Below are 18,916 nucleotides of genomic sequence, written 5' to 3' on the forward strand. Positions count from 1 at the left end.
TGATTTTGTAAGGTAAATGTTATCTCTATAGTACAGATAATAAAACAGTGATCACTAACACTTGCACAGTGCTTGCAATATGCTAAGCCACTGTCCAATAGAAATATAATATGAGCCATCTATGTAATTTAAAATTTTCTGATTATACATAAAAAAGTAAAAAGAAACAAGTGAAATTTATTTCTCTAAAATATTTTATCAGTGGGCTTCTAATCAATAAAGACTTATTAATGATATTTTTTTCTTCTTCTTGAGAGGATATTAAGTCTTTCAAATCCACTGTGTATTTTACACCTGCAGCATATCTCAATTTGGACACTAAATTTTCATTGAAAGTAATTGAACTGTATTTAGATTTCATAAAAAGAACAGTGGGAAAATTAGTTTCACATACCCGTTGTTCCAAACATACTTAAAAGATTCCTAGTACCTGAATCAAGTACCAAAAATAGTTTCCTTTTCTACTCTCATCCATATTGATAAAACTGCTTCAATTTAAAATTTTTAATTTTAATTTCAATCAGTTAAAATAAAAAATAAATTTGTTTTCCAGTGCACTAGCCACATACCAAGTGCTTAATGGCCATATGTGGTAAAGGACTGCTATGTTAGGAAGTACAACTCTGGGCACTGTACTGCTGTCAGCAAAAATGTAGGAAGTAGATGCTGTTACTATCTTCACTTTAAAGGTAAGGAAACAGAGGCACAGAGGGGTAATAACTTGGAGTAGTACACACAACTAATAAGCTAAAGCTGAGAATGTTTAATCTGCCCAATGCAACTTAGCTAATAAAGACTGGAGTCAGGATTTGAACTTAGGATTGTTTATGTCCAAAGCCTAAGTTTTTATACACCGTGTTAATCAGCACTACACACTTAATTTCTCACAATTCTCCTTAAATGCTTATTTTCTTATTTCTGGTCCTTTTTATCAGATTGTTCCCTCTGTCTGGAATGCCTTGCAAGGTCCATTTTGAGTGTCATTCATTCATCTGGACAGACATGTGATCACATTTTCAGCAAATATTAAGTCATTTTTCTTTTTTTTTAAGATTTTATTTGGGGCACCTGGGTGGCTCAGTCGTTAAGCATCTGCCTTTGGCTCAGGTTGTGATCCTGGGATTGAGACCCACGTTGGGCTCCCTACTCCTTGGGGAGCCTGCTTCTCCCTCTCCCACCCCCCCTGCTTCTGTTCCCTTTCTCACTATCTCTCTCTCTGTCAAATAAATAAATAAAATCTTAAAAAAGATAAAAATTTTATTTATTTGAGAGAGAGAGCCAGAGAGAGAGAATGCATGCACAAGAGAGCATGAGCAGGGGGAGGGGCAGAGAGACAAGCAGGCTCCCCAGTGAACAGCAAGCTCAATGCGGGACTTGACCCCAGGACCTAGAGATCATGACCTGAGCCGAAGTCAGATGCTTGGCTCTTTGAACCACGTAGGTGCCCCAATATCTTTCAAATATCTCCCATGTAGAATATAGCAGTGATCAAGAAAGATGTAGCCCCTGTCCCCACAGGGGTTAGAGTCTAGAACAATACTTTACAAACTTTGGTCTCAGGAGGCTGTAGCACTCTAAAATTTGAGAACCACAGAGGGCTTCTAATTATGTGGGTGATAGCTGTCAGTGTTTATTGTATTAGAGATTAACACTAGAAAACATTTAACGTATTTATTAATTGATTTAAAAATAACATAATGGGAGGTCCGCTAGGGAGATGATGGAGTAGGAGGACACTAAGCTCATCCTGTCCTACACATACAACTAGATAATACTCACGTCAGTGTAAATAACTCTGGAAACATCCAAAGACTTGCAGATAAACTCTACAACTAAAGTTAGAGAGGAGGCTACATCAAAGAAAGTAGGAAAGGTGAAGATGAGGTCTAGGAGCAAAACAGACTGTGGCTGTCTATGGTGGGGAGGGAGCCAATGGTGTGGAGAAGGGTGGAAAACAGACTTTCACATGGGGGAGCCCACAAATGGGGAGGATGAATCCCCATAACATTTGCCTTGAAAGCAAGAGGGGCCAAATTATATGAGTTCTTAAAATCAGTGGGACTTAAAGCCTGGAATTTTAAAAAATCACTGGGCTCCACTCTGGGAGAGCCTGGAGGGCATTAAGAAGCAGAGTCCCTACCCTTAAAGAAGCAGCAGAACAAACAGCCTGTGCAGATACAGCCTAGAACCAGCAATTTGGAAAATGTGGGAGTTGGGGGGCAGATGGGAAGGAGGGTGATTTGCTCATCTCAGAGGATGGCCAGAGAGATGGGGGTCATGGGGACTTCAGGAACAAAGGAGCTTGCAGGTGCCATGCTGCAGGAACCAGCATGGCATGCCTTACCTAACTTGCTTATACCATGTGGCGCTCCCTCACCCACCCTGCACCTTACTCCAGTACTGCTGACCCCTCCTCCAAAAGACCAGTGGAAACCCTGCTAACACCACATTTCTTGACCCATGTGTTTTGCAGGACCTCAGTTCTGGCTGCAGGTCTCTTTTTGCAACTAGACCACTGAACACCTTATTAAAACATGCCCCACCCCTGCCAGGAACCAAACGCTACCCACAGTAGGCAAAAAGAGTCTTCGCAGACAACTGGACTGAAGGATTGGCCAAGGCTCAACAGCAGAGCACATGCAACACACATAGGAGACACTCCCTGAAGTGCCAGGCCCTGGGGATCAGGGGACACTGCACTGCAGGACACTGTAGGACCTCTTCTTCATAAGGCTGTTGTTCTTAAGAGCAAGAGAAGTAGCTCACTTCGATAACACACAGAAACAGACACAGGAAGTCAGACAAAAGGAAGAGATAGAAAAATATCTCCTAAATGAAAGAACAGGACCAAACTATAGTAAGAGACCAAAGCCAAATGGAAATAAGAAATATGTCTGATAGAGAATTTAAAATAATGATCATAAAGATACTCACTGGACTTGAGAAAAGAGTAGAGGACATCAGAGATTAAAAAAAAAACAATCAGAGATCAAGAATACAATAAATGTAAGGAGGGCATGTGATGTGATGAGCACTGGGTGTTATACACAACTGATGAATTACTGAACTCTACATCTGAAACTAATGATGTACTGTATGTTGGCTAATTGAATTTAAATAAAAAAGAATACAATAAATGAAAACACACTTGTTGGAATAAATAGCAGGTTAGATGAAGCGGATGAATGAACCTGGAAGGCAGGGTAATGGAAAATAACCAAACTGAGTAAAGAAGAGGAAAGAAAATTACACAAATTGGGAATAGTCTTAGGGAACTCAGTGACTCTATCAAGCATAATAATGTTTGCATTATGGGAATCCCAGAAGAAGAAGAGAGAGAAAAGGTGGCAGAAAATTTATTTGAAGAAATAATAGCTGAAAACTTCGCTAATGTGCAGAAGGAAACAGATATCCAGATTCAGGAGGCCCCCCAAATTCAACTCAAGGAGATCCACACCAAGAAACATAGTAATTAAAATGGCCAAAAGTAGCTATAAAGAAAAAAAAAATTAAAAGCAGCAAGAGAAAAGAAGACAGTTACATATAAGGGAAACCCCATAAAGCTATCAATGGATTTGCAGCAGAAACTTTGCAGGCCAGAAGAAAGCGGCATGATCTATTCAAAGTACTGAAAGGGACAAATCTGCAGCCAAGAATACTCTATCCAGCAAGGTTATCATTCAGAATAGAAGGAGAGATAAAGAGTTTCTCAGACAAACAAAAACTAAAGCAGTTCATGATCATTAAACCAGTCCTACAAGAAATATTAAAGGGAACTCTCTGAGTGGAAAGGAAAGACCATAAGTGAGAGTATAAAAAGTAAAAACCACAAAAGCAGTAAAAATAAACATTTCTGTAAAAATCAGTCAAGGGATTCATAATATAAAAGGATGTAAAATATGACACCATATACCTAAAATGTGGAGAGGAGAGAAGGGTTTAAACTTAAGTGATCATCAATTTAAGATAGAATACTATATGCAGAAGATGTTATATACAAACCTAACGGTAACCACAAATCAAAAACTAGTAATAGATCTGCAAAGAGTAAACAGAAAGGCATCCAAGTATATCACTAACGAAAGCCAACAAACCATGAAAGAGAGCAAGAAAGGATCAGAGAAAATCTACAGAAATAACACAAAATAAGTAATAAATGGCACTAAATACATATCTATCAATAATTGCTCTGAATGTAAATGGACTAAATACTCTAATCAAAAGACATAGGGTGAAGGAGTGGACTCATTTATATGTGGCCTATGAAAGATTTATTTCAGACTAAACGATTGAAAGTGAAGGGATGGAGATGGAGAAAAATTTATCATGCAAACGATGTCAAAAGAAAACTAGAGTAGCAATACTTATATCAGACAAAATAGACTTTTAAAACAAAGACTATTGGTGCGCCTGGGGGGCGCAGTCGTTAAGCCTCTGCCTTCGGCTCAGGGTGTGGTCCCGGCGTTCTGGGATCGAGCCCCACATCAGGCTTCTCTGCTAGGAGCCTGCTTCTTCCTTTCCCAGTCCCCCTGCTTGTGTTCCTTCTCTCTTTGGCTGTCTCTCTGTCAAATAAATAAATAAAATCTTTTTAAAAAAATAAAAATAAATAAATAAATAAATAAATAAATAAATAAATAAAACAAAAACTATAACAAGAAATAAAGTGGGCACCTGGGTGGATCAGTCCATTAAGCATTGACTCTTGATTTTAGCTCAGGTCATGATCTCAGGGTCCTGGGATTGAGCCCCGCTTTGGGCTCCATGCTTAGTGGAGAGTCTGCTTGGGGATTCTCCCTCTCCCTAAGCCCCTCCCCCCACTCACATTCTCTCTCTCTCTCTCTCAAATAAATAAATAAATCTTTAAAAAACACAAGAGATAAAGAAGGGCATTATATAATAATAAATGGGACAATGCAACAACATGATATAAAAATTGTAAATATTTTTGCACCCAACTTGGGAGCACTCAAATACATAAAACAGTTAATAGCAAACATAATGGAAAAAAATTTATAGTAGTACAACAATTGTAGGGGACTTTAACACCCCACTTACATCAATGGACAGATCATCCACACAAAATCAACAAGGAGATAGTGTCTTTGAATAACACACTGGACCAGATGGATTTAACAGACATACTCAGAACATTCCATCCTAAAACAGCAGAAGACATGACAAGTGCACACAGAACATTCTTCAGAATAGATCACATATTAGGCCACAAAACAAGTTTCCACAAATTCAAAAAAATAAAAGTCATACCATGCATCTTTTCTTTTTCTTTTTTTTTAAAGTTTTTATTTCAATTCCAGTTTGTTAACACATAGTGTAATATTAGTTTTAGGTGTACAATTTAGTGATTCAGTACTTATATACAACACCTAGGGATCATCATAACAAGTGCATTCCTTAATTCCCATCCCCTATTTCACCATTCCTCCCTGCCTTCCCATAGCCATCTATTTGTTCTCTATAGTTAAGAGTCTTTTTTATGGTTTGCCTCTCTCTTTTTATCCCCTGTGATCATTTGCTTTGTTTCCTAGATTACACACGAGTGAAATCGTATGATATTTGTCTTTCTCTGACTGACTGACTTTGTTTAGCATAATACCCTTTAGCTCCACCCACATCATTGCAAATGGCAAGATTTCATTCTTTTTTATGACTGAATAATATTCTATTATATATAATATTATATATATTATATATTGCTATTATATATTATACATTATGTATTTTATATATATATACAGATACCACAACTTCTTTATCCATTCACCAGTCAATGGACATTTTGGGATTTTTCTGTATTTTAGCTGTTGTTGATAATGCTTCTATAAACATCAGGGTTCATGTATTCCTTTGAATTAGTATTTTTGTATTCTTTGAGTAAATACCTACTACAGCAATTGCTGGATCACAGGGTGGTTCTATTTTTAACTTTTTGAGGAACCTCCACATTGCTTTCCACAGTGGCTGCACCAGTTTGCATTCCCACCGACAGTGTAAGAGGATTCCCCTTTCTCCACATCCTTGCCAACACCTGTTGTTTCCTGTGTTGTTAATTTTGGCCATTCTGACAAGTGTGAAATGATCTCATTGTAATTTTGATTTGCATTTCCTTGATATGAGAGATATTGAGCATCTTTTCATGTGTCTGTTAGCCATATCTTCTTTGGAGAAATGTTTATTCGTGTCTTCCCCCCCCCCTTTTAAGAGAGAGAGAGTTGGGGGGGGCAGAATTTAACTTTAGTAAAATCCACCTGTGATGACATCTAGCCCTGGACTTTTGTTTGTCAGGAGATTTTTTTTTTTAATAATAATATTTATTACAGTATGTTAGTCACCATACAGTACATCCCTAGTTTTTGATGTAAAGTTCCATGTTTCATTACTTGTGTATAACACCCAGTGCACCATGCATTACGTGCCCTCCTTAATACCCATCACCAGCCTATCCCATTCCCCCACCGCCCTCCCCTCTGAAGCCCTCAGTTTGTTTCCCAGAGTCATTGTTCATTCCCCCTTCTGTTTACCCCCCCTTTCTTCTTCCCTTTCTTCTCCTACCGATCTTCCTAGTTCTTATGTTCCATAAATGAGAGAAACCATATGATAATTGTCTTTCTCTGCTTGACTTATTTCACCTAGCATTATCTCTTCCAGTCCCATCCATGTTGCAGCAAATGTTGAGAAATCATTCTTTTTGATGGCTGAGTAATATTCCATTGTATATATGGACCACATCTTCTTAAACCAGTCATCTGTTGAAGGGCATCTCAGCTCTTTTCATGATTTAGCTATTGTGGACAATGCAGCTATGAACATTGGGGTGCATATGGCCCTTCTCTTCACTACGTCTGTATCTTTGGGGTAAACACCCAGTAGTGCAATGGCTGGATCATAGGGTAGCTCAATTTTTAACTTTTGAAGGGACCTCCACACTGTTTTTCAGAGTGGCTGTACCAATTTGCATTCCCACCAACAATGTAGGAGGGATCCCCTTTCTCCACATCCTCTCCAGCAATTGTTGTTTCTTGCCTTGTCAATTTTTGCCATTCTAACTGGCGTAAGTTGGTATCTTAGTGTGGTTTTGATTTGAATTTCCGTGATGGCTAATGATTTTGAACATTTTTGAAAGACATTGAAGAAGACACAAAAAGATGGAAAAATATTCCATGCTCATGTATCAGAAGAATTAACATAGTTAAAATGTCCATGCTACCCTGAGCAATCTACACTTTCAGTGCTCTCCCGATAAAAATACCAATGACATTTTTCAAAGAACTGGAACAAACAGCCCTTAAATTTGTGTGGAACCAGAAAAGGCCCCGAATCGCCAAGGAATTGTTGAAAAAGAAAAACAAAGCTGGGGGCATCACAATGCCAGATTTCAAGTTGTACTACAAAGCTGTGATCACCAAGACAGCATGGTACTGGCACAAAAACAGACACATAGACCAATGGAACAGAATAGAGAACCCAGAAATGGACCCTCAGCTCTTTGGGCAACTAATCTTTGATAAAGCAGGAAAAAACATCTGGTGGAAAAAAGACAGTCTCTTCAATAAATGGTGCTGGGAAAATTGGACAGCTACATGCAAAAGAATGAAACCTGACCACTCTCTCACACCATACACAAAGATAAACTCCAAATGGATGAAAGACCTCAATGTGAGACAGAAATCCATCAAAATCCTAGAGGAGAATATAGGCAACAACCTCTACGACATCGGCCACAGCAACCTTTTTCATGACACATCTCCAAAGGCAAGAGAAACAAAAGAAAAAAATGAACTTGTGGCCTTCATCAAGATAAAAAGCTCTGCACAGCCAAGGAAACAGTCAAAAAAACTAAGAGGCAGCCCACGGAATGAGAGAATATATTTGCAAATGACACTACCGATAAAAGACTGGTACCCAAGATCTACAAAGAACTTCTCAAACTCAATACACAAGAAACAAATAAACAAATCATAAAATGGGCAGAAGACATGAACAGACACTTTTCCAATGAAGACATACAAATGGCTAACAGATACAGTCTTAAAATCCAATCTGTCTGATATGAGAATCGCTACCCCAGTTTTCTTTTGAGGTCCATTGACATGAAAAATGGTTTTCCATCCCTTCACTTTCAGTCTGGATGCATTTTTAGGTTCAAGATGAGTCTCTTGTAGACAGCAAATGGATGGGTCATGTCTTTTTATCCAGTCTGCAACCCTGTGGCATTTATGGGAGCATTTAGGCTATTCACATTGAGAGGGATTATTGAGAGATATGATTTTAATGATGTCGTGTTGCCTGTAAAGTCTTTGTTTCTCTAGATTGTAACTTTCTGTTCTGTGTCACTCTTGGGGTCTTTTTACTTTTATATAACCCCCCCTTAATATCTCATGTAGGGCTGGTTTTGTGGTTATGAAATTGGGCAGTGTGTGGCGATTCTGGAAGGTCCTTATCTCTCCATCAATTTTGAATGACAGCCTTGCTGGATAAAGGATCCTTGGCTGCATGTTTTTCTCTGAAAGAGCTTTAAAAATGCCCCCCCCCAACCCTTTCTCTCAACCCTATTTGGATCCTTTCTCTTTTCTTTTTGATAAGTCTGGCCAGGGGGTTATCAATTTTATTAGTTTTTTGAAAGAAGCAGCTCCTGGCTTCATTGATTTGTTCTATTGGTTTTCTTAGTTCTATATCATTTATTTCTTTTTTTAAATAGTATTTTTTTATTATATTATGTTAGTCACCATACAGTACATCCCTAGTTTTTGATGTAAAGTTCCATGATTCATTACTTGCTTATAACACCCAGTGCACCATGCAATACATGCCCTCCTTAATACCCATCACCAGCCTATCCCATTCCCCCACCTCCCTCCCCTCTGAAGCCCTCAATTTGTCTCCCAGAGTCCATAGTCTCTCATGGTTCATTCCCCCTTCTGTTTACCCCCCCTTTCTTCTTCCCTTTCTTCTCCTACTGATCTTCCTACTTCTCATGTTCCACAAATGAGTGAAACCATATGATATATCATTTATTTCTGCTCTAATCTTTATTTCCTTCCTTCTGCTGGCTTTAGGCTTCATTTTTGTTCTTTTGCTAACTCCTTTAGGTGTAAGGTTATGTTGTTTATTTGAGATTTTTCCTGCTACTTGTGGTAGGCCTGTATTTCTATATACTTCCCTCTTAGTTCTGCCTTTGCTGTATCCCAAAGGTTTTGGACTGTCAAGTTTTCATTTTCATTTGTTTCCAAGTATTTTTTTTTATTTCGTCTTTAATTTTCTGGTTAACCCATTCATTCTTTAGTAGGATATTCTTTAACCCAAATGTATTTGTGGTCTTTCCAAATTTTTTCTTGTGATTGACTTCAAGTTTCATAGCATTGAGGTCTGAAAATATGCATGGTATGGTCTCATTCTTTTTTTACTTGTTGAAGGCTGATTTGTGACCTAGTATGTGATCTATTCTGGAGAATGTCCCATGTGGACTTGAATGTGAATTCTGCTGCTTTAGGATAGAATGTTCTGAATATATCTGTTGAGGCCATCTGGTCCAATGTTATTTAAAGCCAATGTTTCCTTGTTGATTTTCTATTTAGATGATCTGTCCATTGATGTAAGTGGGGTGTTAATGTCCCCTACTATTATTGTATTATTATCAATGAGTTCCTTTACGTTGGTTATTAATTGTTTTATATATTTGGGTGCTCCCATGTTTAGTGCATAAATATTTACAATTGTTGATCATCATGTTGGATTGTCCCCTTTACTACAATATAGTGCCTTCTTTATCTTCTGTTACAGTCTTTGGTTTAAAGTCTAGTTTGTCTGATAGAAGTATTGCTACTCTGGCTTTCTTTTGACGTCCATTTGCATGATAAATATTTCTCCATCCCCTCACTTTTAATCAGCAGGTGTCTTTAGGTCTGAAATGAGTGTCTTGTAAGCAGCATATAGATGGGTCTTGCTTTTTCATCTGTTCTGACACCGTGTGTCTTTTGATTGGAGCAGTTAGTCCATTTACATTCAGATTAATTATTGATAGATATGTATTTAGTGCCATTTTATTACTTGTTTTGTTGTTGTTTCTGGAAATTTTTTGTGGTCATTTCTTGTCTTTGTCACTTTTGGTCTTTCCTTTCCATTCAAAGAGTCCACTTTAATATTTCTTTCGGAGCTGGATTAGTGGTCACAAACTCCTTTAGTTTTTGTTTATCTGAGAAACTCTTTATCTCTCCTATTCTGAATGATAGCCTTGCTGGATATTCTTGGCTGCAAATTTGTCCCTTTCAGCACTTTGAGTATATCATGCCACTCTCTTCTTGCCAAGTTTCTGTTGAGAAATATGCAGCTAACCTATGGTCTTCCCTTGTTATTTAAGGACTTCTTTTATCTTGCTGCTTTTAAGATTTTTTCTTTCTTTCTTTCTTTCTTTCTTTCTTTCTTTCTTTCTTTCTTTCTTTTTTTTTAAAGATTTTATTTATTTATTTGACAGAGATAGAGACAGCCAGTGAGAGAGGGAACACAAGCAGGGGGAATGGGAGAAGAAGAAGTAGGCTCATAGCGGAGGAGCCTGATGTGGGGCTCGATCCCATAATGCTGGGATCACGCCCTGAGCCGAAGGCAGATGCTTAACCGCTGTGCCCCCCAGGTGCCCAAGATTTTTTCTTTATCACTATATTTTACAAATTAAATACAATATGTGTTGGTATTGGCCTGCTTTTGTGATTTTGATGGGAATTCTCTGTGCTTCCTGGATCTGGATATCTGTTTCCTTCCCCAGTTTAGGGAAGTTTTTAGCTATTATTTCCTCAAATAAATTTTCTGCCCTCTTTTCTCTCTCTTCTTCTTTTGGGACTCCTATACTACAAATGTTATTATGTTTGATGGAGTCACTGAGTTCCCTAAGTCTTTCTCATGTTCCATCATACTTCTTTCTCTCTTTTGTTCAACTTCATTATTTTCCATTATTTTATCTTATAGGTCACTAATTTATTCCTCTGCTTCTTCTAGCCTGTGTTCATTGCATCAAGTCTGTTTCCAATCTCAGTTTTGCATTTTTCATTTCTGACTGATTCTTTTTTAACTCTTATTTCTAAGTAAGAGTGTCCCTGAATTCTTCTATTCTTTTCTTAACTCTAGCAAGTATCCTTTTGATTGCTGCTTTAAATTCTCCAGCAGGCCTGTTATTTATATCTCTTTTGTTTCAATCTCTGGCTATGACCCTATCTTATTTTTTTATTTGGGATGAATTCCTCCATCTTGGCATTTTGTCTAGGTCTCTATATTCTCTGTGTTAGAAAATCCTGTTATATTTCTTGCTTCTGAGAATAATGGCTTTATGAAAAAGAGGTCACGTAGTGTCCATGGCCTGGTTCTTCAGGGAGTGTCTCTAGTGTGTACCGCTGCATGTGCTCTGCTGTTATGTTTTGGCTGCTCTATCTTTTAGGCCGGTCGTTTGCAGAATCTCTCCTTGCCTGTAGTGGACAGCGTTTGGTCTTTGGCCAGAATGTGTTAAGTTTTAACTAGGTGTGCCCTGGTCTGCTTGTTAAATGAGACCTGATACTACTTCCACTACTACTTCTACTAGGTCTGAAGCCCTGCTGAAGTCTCTGGTCGGGAGATGTGGTATGGGCAGGGGTTTCTGCTGGTCATCTGGGGAAGGGGCCTGTCATGCTGGGACTGAGGCAAGCTTGATTAAGAGGGGCAATCCCAGAAGAGCACAGGGGTGTGGGTCTTGGTTTAAGTAGGATAGGAAGCCATTGTTGGGGCTGAGCTGCTTTCCACAGGTGGCTCTGTGTTTATGGTAATGGGCAGGGGAGAGAAATGGTGCCAGCCAGCTCCTTTGTCCCTGGAGAACCCTCTCCCTGAATGCTGCCTCTCAGGGACTGGCTCAAGAAGAGTGAATAATCTCCCAGCTGTGTGCCCCAGGCATTCATCAGATCACTGATTCCATACCATCGCCCTCCTCCCCCTGGATGTTTGCTTGTCTCTCTCCTGGAGTAGGGTGGTGCCCTCAGGACTCTATTCCAGCCAAACCTGCTGACCTTTAAAACTCCAGTCTTTAAGACTTGCCTGCTGCAAGAACTCCCAAAAATCAACCTGTCTCATTTTCCCAGGCAATGGCTTTGGGGAAATGTTTTGCTTGTGTGTTCTGCATGTGCTCCTCTCTTTCTCACCTTTCTCTGTGACCATAGCTCCCTCCCCTTCACAGCACCTGCAATCCAGTTTCTCCTCCAAATCACGTCTCCATACTTTCTACCTTCTTTGATGTGGCTTCTTCTCTCCCTTTAGTTGTGGAGTTTGTTCTCTCAGTCTTCAGGTTGATTTCTGGGGGTATTTAGAATGATTTGATAGTTATCTAGTTGTGTTCATGGGAAAAGACAAGCCTAGTGTCCTCCTACTCTGCTGCCCTCTCAGCTCCCCCTATGCATCTTTTCTGACCACAATGCTACAAAACTAAAAATCTACTACAAGGAGAAAATCTGGAAAAAGCACAAATATTTGGAGTTTAAATAGCATGCTAGACTGTACAATGAATGGGTGAACCAAGAAATCAAAGAAGAAATTTTAAAAAAACATGGAAACAAATGAAAATGAAAACACAATCACTGGGATGAAGCGAAAGTGGTTCTAAGGAGGAAGTATATAACAGTACAGGCTTACCTTTGAAAGTAAGAAAAATCTCAAACAACCTAACCTTACACCTAAAGGAGCTAGAAAAAGAAGAACAAATAAAACCCAAACCAGCAAAAGGAAGGGCATAATGAAGATTAGAGCAGAAATAAATACTGTAGAAACTAAAATACAATTGAACAGATCAATGAAACCAGGAGTTGGTTCTTTGAAAATATTAACGACATTGCTAAACCTCTAGCAAGACTAATTGAGAGAGAGAGAGGACCCAAATAAACAAAATCACTGATGAAAGAGGAGAAATAACAACCAACACCACAGAAATACAAACAATTGTAACAGAATATTATGAAGACCTATATGCCAACAAATGGAACAACTTAGAAGAAATGGATAAATTCCTAGAAACATAACCTACCAAAACTGAAGCAGGAAGAAATAGAAAATTTGAACAGACTGATTGCCAACAATTCAATTGAATTGAACAGAAAACTCCCAACAAAAAAAGTACAGAACCATATGGCTTCATAGGCAAATTCTACCAAACATTTAAGAAGAGTTAATACCTATTTTCACAAGCTATTCCAAAAAATACAAGAGAAAGGAAAAGTTCCAAATTCGTTCTATGAGGCCAGTATCACCCTCATACCAAGACCAGATAAAGATACCACAAAAGAGGTGCTGGGGTGGCTCAGTCAGTTGAGCATCTGTCTCTTGGTTTTGGCTCAGTCATGATCTCAGGTTTGTAAGATCAAGCCCCATGTCGGGCTCCCCACTTAGTAGGCAGTGGGCTTCTCTCCCTCTCCTTCTTACCCCTCCCCCCACTCGCATTCTCTCTCTCTCTGCTCGTATAAATAAATAAATCTTAAAAAAAAAAAAAGAAGGAGGGTCACCTGGGTGGCTCAGTCAGTTAAGTGGCCAACTCTTGGTCTCAGCTGAGGTCGTGATCTCACGGTCATGAGATTGAGCCCTGCATTGGGCTCCACACTGAGCGTGGAGTCAGCTTGTCCTTTCTCTTCCCCCTCTCCCCCTCTTCCTACTCTCTCTCTCTCTCTAAAATAAATAAATGAAATCTTTTTTTAAAAAAGGCACCACAAAAAAAGGAACTACAGGACAATATCTCTCATGAATATAGATGCAAAAATCCTCAACAAAATATTAGCAAGCCAAATCCAACAATACATAAAAGAAAATCATATACTGTGGTCAAGTGAGATTTATTCCTGGGCTGCAAGGGTGGTTCAGTATTCACAAAACAATCAATGTGATACTTCACATCAATAAGAGAAAGGAAAAAACCATATGATCGTTTCAATAGACGCAGAAAAAGCATTTGACAAAGCACAACATACATTCATGATAAGAGCCTCTGCAAAGTAGGTTTAGAGGGAACATATCTCAACATAATAAAGGCCTTATATGAAAAACCCACAGCCAACATCATAGTCAATGGTGAAAAACTGAGAGCTTTCCCTTAAGGTCAGGAACAAGACAAGGATGTCCACTCTCACCACTTTTATGCAACATAGTACTGGAAGTCCTAGGCACAGCAATTAAACAACACAGAGAAATAAAATGCATCCAAATCATAAGGAAGAAGTAAAACTCTCACTATTTGCAGACATGACACTATATATGGAAAACTTCTAGAACCAGTATAGTTGCGGGATCAAAATTGATGCACAGAAATCTGTTGCATTCCTATACAGAAATAGCAGCAGAAAGTGAAATTAAGAATATAATCCTAGGGGTGCCTGTGTGGTTCAGTCAGTTAAGCAACCACCTCTTGATTTTGGCTCAGGTCAGATCTCAGTGTGGTGAGCCCACATTGGTCTCTGCACTGGTGGGGAATCCGTTTGAGCTTCTTTCCCTCTGCCCCTCCCCTGCTCATGCTCTCTCTCTCTCTCTCAAATAAATAAATCTTAAAAAAAAAAGAGGGAGAGAGAAAATAATCCCATCCATAATTGCATAAAAAACAATAAAATACCTAGGAATAAACACAACCAAAGAGATGAAAGACCTGTACTCTGAAAACTTTATAACACTGATGAAAGAAATTCAAATTATGCAAATAAATGGAAAGACACTCCCTGTTTTTGGGCTGGAAGAACAAATATGTTAAAATGTCCATACTATCCAATGTTATCTGCACATTTAATGCAATCCCTATCAAAATACTGACAACATTATTCACAAAACTAGAACAAACCCTCCCAAAATTTGTATGGAACCATGAAAGACCTCAAATAGCCAAAGCAATCTTGAAAAGGAAAACAAAAGTAGAGGTATCACAATTCAAGGCTTCAAGTTATAATACAAAGCAGTAATAATTAAACCAGTATGGTACTGGCATAAAAATAGATCAATGGAACAGTATAGAAAAGTCCAGAAATAAACCCACAATTGTATGGTCAACTAATCTTTGATGAAGGAAGACTGAATATACAGTGGAAGAAAGACAGTCTCTTCAATGAATGATGTTGGGAAAACTGGACAGCTAGATGCAAAAGAATGAAACTGGACCACTTTCTTACACCATACACAATAATAAATTAAAAATGGATTAAAGACCTAAATGTGAGACCTGAAACCATAAAATTCCTTGAAGAGAGCACAGGCAGTATTTCTTTGACATGAACTGTAGCAACTTTTTTCTAGATGTGTCTCCTGAGACAAGGGAAATAAAAGCAAAAATAAAGTGTTGGGACTACATCAAAATAAAAAGCTTCTGCACAGTGAAGGAAGTAATCAGCAAAACTAAATGGCAACCGACAGGATGGGAGAAGATATTTGCAAATGACATAGCTGATAAAAGGTTAGTATCCAAAATATATAAAGAACTTAAATAACACCAAAAAACCCCAAATAATCCAATTAAAACATGAGCAGAAGACATGAACAGACAGTTCTCCAAAGAAAAATACAGATGGCCCTCAGACACACAAAAATATGCTCAACATCATTAATCATCAGGGAAATGGAAATCAAAACCACAATGAAATATCACCTCACATCTGTCAGAACGGCTAAAATAAAAAATGCAAGAAACGGTAAGTGTTGGTGAGGATTCAGAGAAAAAGGAACCCTCACGTTGGTGGGAATGCAAACTGTGCAGTCACTATGGAAAACAGTATGGAGGTTCCTTTAAAAAAAATTAAAAATAGAGCTAACCATGATCCAGTAATCACACTACTAGGCTTTTGCCCAAAATATAGAAGAACACTAATTCAAACGGATACATGCACCACTATATATGCATAGTGGCATTATATACAATAGCCAAACTATGTAAACAGCCCAAGTGTCCATTGATAGATAAATAGATAAAGATGTGGTATATATATACAATGGAATATTACTCAGACATAAAAAGTAATGGAATCTTGCCATTTGCAACATGAATAGAGCTAGAGAGTATAATGCTAAGCAAAGTCAGTCAGTCAGAGAAAGACAAATACCATATGATCTCACTCATATGTGGAAATTAAGAAACAAAACAAATGAGCAAGTTGTAAAAAAAAAAAAAAGAGAGAGAGAGAGAGACATACAAGAAACAGACTCTTAACTATAGAGAGCAAACTGATGGTTACCAGAGGGGAGATGTGTGGGGGAATGGGTGAAATAGGTGATGGAGATTAATGAGTACACTTATGATGAACAAAATAATAAAATAAAAATAACATAATGAACCTGTTACATGTGAACATAGATAATGTATCACTATGAAAAGATAACTATCTTTTCCGAAACAAAAGTATTAATGAGTGGCATTGTTCTATAATTTTGCTACTGTCTTTAATGTCTTTATAAAAGGCAGCTGGACTCTCATCTCTGCTTCTGTCTTTAGTCTGTTGAAATACACTGTTTTGGTTGAACTATATATGGAAAATCTGGCCTCACCCAGATATGCAATTGGAAAAGAGAGGAGTATCTTCAAAGTCTTCCCAGATAATTGTGAAAATTCTTCTTTGGTACTATACCAAAAATCAACAAGTGTTAATTTCTTAAAGGTTAGTTACAATGTGGAATCTGAAGCCATATCAATGGTAAATATATGAAAGAAATGCCTCATATACTAAAATTAGTCTATCTTGCACTTTCAGTGAATCTTACATATCTAATATGCATTGTTCATTTGGAAAACATTGATTCACTGAGTTATACCACTCTTTCAAATGTTGACATGTTTCCCTATACAATCTATAAAAATCACATTCATTAATATCAGCACTGATAAAACCAGAAAAGTCTAAGTGTTGGGAGGCAGTCAAACTTGTGACAAATACAATTTTTCCAGAATTCTGATTTTTATTTGAGTGTTCAAATTTTACCATTGACAGCACATACTGTGAGTTGTTTTTCTTGAAGTGGCAGTCTCACTTTGTTCATTTATGGAGAAAATGTCAGGTACTCAGGTCTAAGTAACCATAGTTTAATTGCCTTTTGTTCTTTCAAGTAAAAATGGTGCTCCTTGAAAACACACTCAGCTCACAATCCAGTCACAGAAATGCTTTTTCTTGAGATGACCATTGTACTTCATTGTGCAGCAGAAATGCTTCATGCATACTTCCCATTTTGTCATGCAGAACACTAAAGAGACATGCTCAAGAGTCATGATTTAATAAAGTTAATCATTTTTACTGCTTAATTGAAGACATTCTAAAGTAAAACTCATGGAGTTTTTTTTGGTTTGGTTTGGTTTTGTTTTGTTTTGAGTGGATGGGTAAAGAATACAATGACCATATTGTATGGACCACTGAGTATTATACACAAACAGTGAATCATGGAACACTACATCAAAAACTAATGATGTACTGTATGGTGGCTAACATAACATAATAATAAAACAGAAAACCCATTTTGACCTGGAGAGATTAAATTAAATTTAAAAAATTAAAAAAAAAAGAATAAAATGACCAATGCTACTGTTTGCACAAGCAGCTTCCCTCCAGAGCTTTTGTACCATCAGTACAAATGTCAGTACAGTGAAAAAGGTAAATAGCATCTTAATTATTATTATGAAAATAGCTTTGACCTTATAAACCCCCATAAAATGGTCCCAAGATCCCAGAGGTCTGAGGACCACACTTTGAAAGCCAGTGGTCAAAAGGAAAGATAATTACAGAAGTACATGGGTGAGCTGGCCCACTCCAAGGGGTTAAGGAAGGGCTCATGGCTATTTAAGTTTAGATCAAAAATATATATGCCAGTAATCCAGGTGAATGAAGGAACTACAAGAAGTTTGTTGGCTGAAACTTGAAAGATCACAGGGAGAGCAGCAAGTTATGAGGCCGGAGAGATGGGCAGCGCCAGCCTATGAACAGCCTTGCAAATGGATTGAGGGCATCACATTACCTCTGATTATTCCTGAAGATGTTTAACCTGAGTCTAATCATGAGGATACAACCAGAAAAATCTAATTTAAGATACATTCTGCCAAACAATCTTCCTGGACTCTTAAAAAATGTCAAGATACTGAAAGACAGAAAAAGGCTAGGGAACTGTTCTGAATTAAAGGAGACTGAAGAGACATGACAGCTAAAAGCATTATGTAATCCTTGATTGGATCCTGGATCAAAAATAAGTAAATAACCCAAAACAACCATAAAGGACATTACTGGGACAATTAGGGAGATTAGAATACAGACTGAATATTAGGTAATAATATTGTATCAAGGTTAAATTTTCTGAATGTGAACACCATATTGTGGTTATATAGGAGAATGTCTTTGTTCTTAGGGTATTTAGGGATAAATATTATGATGTCTGTGATTAATTCTCAAAGGACTCCTCAAAAACATTGTATGTATATACAGAAAGAAAGAGAAAAAGAACAATGTAGCAGAATGTTAATAATTGATGAATTTAGGTGCAGGGTAAATGGGCATTCAAGTTTTCAGTAGATTTGGAGATTTTTCAAAATATTGGAGTATAAGGAGTCTGGGCTTTATCCTGGAATCAATGGAATCTGTGGAAAGACTTTTTTTTTCTTCCAAGTTTTTATTTAAATTCCAGTTAGTTAACATAGTTTCAGGTTTAGGATTTAGTGATTCATCACTTACATGCAATACCAAGTGCTCATTACAAGTGCCCTCTTTAATACCAATCCCCTGTTTATTTCATTCCCTGAACCCATCCCCGCTCCAGCAACCCTCCATGTGTTCTCTAAGTTAAGAGTCTGTTTTATGGTTTGCCCACCTCTTTTCCCCTCTATGTTCATGTTATGTTTCTTAAATTCCACATATGGGTGAAATCATACTGTATTTGTCTTTCTCCGACTTATTTT

At 37.8% G+C, this 18,916-nt stretch overlaps 1 protein-coding gene across 1 annotated transcript in view; it reads left to right on the forward strand.

The window, feature by feature from the left end:
• TMEM108 (transmembrane protein 108) overlaps positions 1-18,916 on the forward strand; it is a 673,892-nt gene that overhangs the window by 142,644 nt on the left and 512,332 nt on the right. The window lies entirely within an intron of this gene.

This window comes from Ursus americanus, chromosome 20 (genome assembly GCF_024610735.1).
Source record: "Ursus americanus isolate L20-20 chromosome 20, mUrsAme1.1.p, whole genome shotgun sequence".
NCBI lineage: Eukaryota > Metazoa > Chordata > Mammalia > Carnivora > Ursidae > Ursus > Ursus americanus.